This window comes from Panulirus ornatus, chromosome 20 (genome assembly GCF_036320965.1).
Source record: "Panulirus ornatus isolate Po-2019 chromosome 20, ASM3632096v1, whole genome shotgun sequence".
In the NCBI taxonomy this organism is placed as follows: Eukaryota; Metazoa; Arthropoda; class Malacostraca; order Decapoda; family Palinuridae; genus Panulirus; species Panulirus ornatus.
The window spans coordinates 1,658,157-1,662,417 of record NC_092243.1 but is presented as its reverse complement, the minus strand read 5'-3'; the positions used below and the strand labels follow the sequence as shown (position 1 = coordinate 1,662,417).

At 37.9% G+C, this 4,261-nt stretch overlaps 1 protein-coding gene across 4 annotated transcripts in view; it reads left to right on the top strand.

Annotated features, from left to right (window-relative positions):
* Positions 1-25: 25 nt before the first annotated feature.
* The window catches only part of LOC139755835 (spindle assembly abnormal protein 6 homolog), a 32,677-nt gene continuing 28,441 nt past the window's right edge, over positions 26-4,261 (top strand). The window contains exon 1 of one of the 4 annotated variants that reach the window (XM_071674441.1): positions 26-191. The gene's annotated coding sequence lies outside the window, so the exon portion shown is untranslated. Of the gene's footprint in view, positions 192-2,887; positions 3,147-3,286; positions 3,304-4,261 lie in introns of those variants that run through there. The other 3 variants (XM_071674443.1, XM_071674440.1, XM_071674442.1) reach the window with 3 other exon arrangements.

Sequence of the window (4,261 nt, the reverse complement as noted above, 5' to 3'; positions counted from 1 at the left end):
CTCCAGCCATGTGACGTAGTATTTTTAGTCAACCAAGCTGTGCCACATCTCACGTTGTACAATACAATTCATCATTAATCCACGCTAAACACTGCAGCATGGGAGACACCTCACATCAACAGTATATGGGAAGTTGTCAAGTGACCAAGGACGAAGACGTAGGAAAATGACTAGAAGAATTCTGAAACTAGGTACGTTAATGATCTTGATTTTCAGTGAACTATTCAGAAGCTAAACTTCTAAAGGTTAGTAAGGGCTTAAAATACTACCTGCTTTTTATTATGATAGTTAAGATGGCACGGGCCATTTCATTATAGCTGTAGCTATATTTTCCACCTCTTCACACAATGAACATACTTGGTAATACTGTAACAACCACTCTATACATTACAGGCTAAGAAACTTGGTGTTCTGTTCAGATGTTGAAACTTCTCTTCTGAGCAGTTGCTCCGTTTATATAAGGGATTGATTCATCCTTTTAAGAAGTAATGCTCTCACATTTGGCGTGGTTGTAGTTCTCTATCTTGCTTGACAGAGTTGAGTCGAAAGCGGTCCCAGACTAATTTCCAAACTTGACCTCCCTTTCCTACGCCACAATGCTGGTTCACTTTCCCCCTCTTCTATAGGTGTTACTTTGCTTTTAGCTCCCGAGAGTTAGCTGCTTGTATTCCCACACCACTAGCCAAACCACGCAATTCTCGGCAAGCTACTGCGTCACATGATTATTGTGTGGCCATCAGTAACTCAGGGGTGGAGCGTTTTGATATCTGCTTCTTTTCCTATACGTCAAAGCTCTACCCTCTGATGTCTTTCCCAGTAACTATGACTTGGCACATTTCAAGACGTCTTCAAACGTCTTCAAAAATACTTTCTTCGTAAATACTTTCTCGTCTTTTTTTTCACTTCATAACTCTCTTTATTTCAATTAAGGCCCGGCTTTGATGCGGACTTTGGTCCCCACGTGAATAGAGCTTTCAGCTCTATATATATATATATATATATATATATATATATATATATATATATATATATATATATATATATATATGTATATATATATTATATATATATATATTTTGCTTTGTCGCTGTCTCCCGCGTTAGCGAGGTAGCCCAAGGAAACAGACGAAAGAATGGCCCAACCCATCCACATACACATGTATATACATACACGTCCACACACACAAATATACATGCCTATACATCTCAACGTATACATATGTACACACAAACAGACATATACATATATACACATGTACATAATTCATACTGGCTGCTTTATTCATTCCCATCGCCACCCCGCCACATGAAATAAAAAACCCCTCCCCCATCAGGTGTGCGAGGTAGCGCAAGGAAAAGAACAAAGGCCACATTGGTTCACACTCGGTCTCTAGCTGTCATGTAATAAAGCACCGAAACCACAGCTCCCTTTCCACATCCAGGCCCCACAGAACTTTCCATGGTTTTCCCCAGACGCTTCACATGCCCTGGTTCAATCCATTGACAGCACGTCGACCCCGGTATACCACATCGTTCCAATTCACTCTATTCCTTGCCCGCCTTTCACCCTCCTGCATGTTCAGGCCCCGATCACTCAAAATCTTTTTCACTCCATCTTTCCACCTCCAATTTTGTCTCCCACTTCTCCTCATTCCCTCCACCTCTGACACATATATCTTCTTTGTCAATCTTTCCTCACTCATTCTCTCCATGTGACCAAACCATTTCGAAGCACCCTCCTCTGCTCTCTCAACCACACTCTTTTTATTACCACACATCTCTCTTACCCTATTATTACTTACTCGATCAAACCACCTCACACCACATATTGTCCTCAAACATCTCATTTCCAGCACATCCACCCTCTTCCGCACAACTCTATCTATAGCCCACGCATCGCAACCATATAACATTGTTGGAACCACTATTCCTTCAAACATACCCATTTTTGCTTTCCGAGATAATGTTCTCGACTTCCACACATTCTTCAAGGCTCCCAGAATTTTCGCCCCCTCCCCCATCCTATGATCCACTTCCGCTTCCATGGTTCCATCCGCTGCCAGAGAAACTGCAGAAGCTGGTGACTGAGTTTAGTAAAGTGTGTGAAAGAGGAAAGTTATGAGTAAATGTGAATAAGAGCAAGGTTATTAGGTACAGTAGGGTTGAGGGTCAAGTCAATTGGGAGGTGAGTTTGAATGGAGAAAAACTGGAGGAAGTAAAGTGTTTTAGATATCTGGGAGTGGATATATATATATATATATATATATATATATATATATATATATATATATATATATATATATATATATATATATATATATATATTTATATATATATATTTTTTTTTTTTTTATACTTTGTCGCTGTCTCCCGCGTTTGCGAGGTAGCGCAAGGAAACAGACGAAAGAAATGGCCCAACCCCCCCCATACACATGTACATACACACGTCCACACACGCAAATATACATACCTACACAGCTTTCCTTGGTTTACCCCGGACGCTTCACATGCCTTGATTCAATCCACTGACAGCACGTCAACCCCTGTATACCACATCGCTCCAATTCACTCTACTCCCCGCCCTCCCCTCACCCTCCTGCATGTTCAGGCCCCGATCACACAAAATCCCCTTCACTCCATCCTTCCACCTCCAATTTGGTCTCCCTCCTCTCCTCGTTCCCTCCACCTCCGACACACACATATATATATATATATATATATATATATATATATATATATATATATATATATATATATATATATATATTCGAGTGATTGTTGAATCAACGTACGGAATCTGATACGCCTTACAGTGTTTCAAAATCGTTCATATCTGCATAGAGAGCTATTTTGTTGTTATCATTATATTAGTATCATTCTTACTCTCATTATTCTTTTTCATATTATCATTACTATATAGAAATTATTGTGCAACTGTATGAAAATATTAATACATGCGTATCCTCTGCCACCAACTTTAAACGTAAACAAAATATCTGAGGTTAACGTTGAAGGTTATAACGTCATGTAGCCGTGAATTTTAATTGTTTTGTAGAATAGAAGATAAAAGAGAAATTTGAAGCTTATGTATAAATCATCTCCAAGTACACATGGCACTCATAACAGAACTACGGTTTGTCACATAAAGTAAGTCCTTCATTTTGACAGTTTGGTAATTTACAGCCGATTTTTCGGTCGGTGATTTGAAAATCATACTCACATTTCCCTGATATCAAAATTGTGCAGGCACATCTAAACCACAAAACTGTTAATATCTTACTTTAATGATGCTACTAGCACGGAGGTATGTCTTGGAAGTAGAAGAAAAGCATAACAGTGGACTGTTTGACTCATGTTAGAGCTTGTGGTAAAAGTTTAGTTTACCTCCTAATTGTGAGACTTGCTATGAAAGATAGGAAAATTGGAATTGTGGGATAGAATAAAGTGTTTATTTTGTAACAATTTATGATTCTGTGATTAAGAATATGTACAAATTATGATATTGCTATGTGTTCATGTCCACAACATATTGATGTGAAAATGACGAGCATAATCATAACAAATAGTCCTTAGATAGTTTTGAAATAAGGTGACTGTTCTTAAGCTTTACAGCTCAATATCGACCTAGTCTTCTTGCTGATATGGATATTTGAAAGTACAGGCAAGTTGAACTGTAGGATGCTTTCATAGTCAGTTTACTGTAAGAAGAGTAGAATTTGATCTACAGGTGGTAATTTTACTCCTACTTATCTTCTGACAGAGGCTGTGTTGATAGTGAGGATGCCTTTGAAAACTGCAGGAAATATAAAGTTAGATTTATAATATAAAAGTAGATGAATGATTAATTTATGAAAAGCAAAGTATGGGAAAACTACACCAACTTTTCAAGCACCCAAAATTTACTTCATCTTTGTCCGTCGAAAAATATGTAATTGACATGGTCTTTTGTTTACGTCTTGGTTTAAGTGTTCATGTGCACACAAATGATTCAGTAAATGAAATAAGTCCAACGAACACACTTTGCCGTGTGGTTGGAGGCAGCTGATGAGAATTTCATTGGTATATTTTGACAGTGTTGGAAATTACAGTATTTCTTGATCCTTAGTCAAAGTTAAGTAGGGTTTTTATGGATTTGTTGATTATTAGTTTTAGAGGTGTTGCCCCCTGTTTATTTCTGTATTCCCACATTATTCTTGATCATCATTGCCTTTCCCACTGTTGAATTATCCATTGTTGCAGAATAAGACAGATAGTTAATAGGA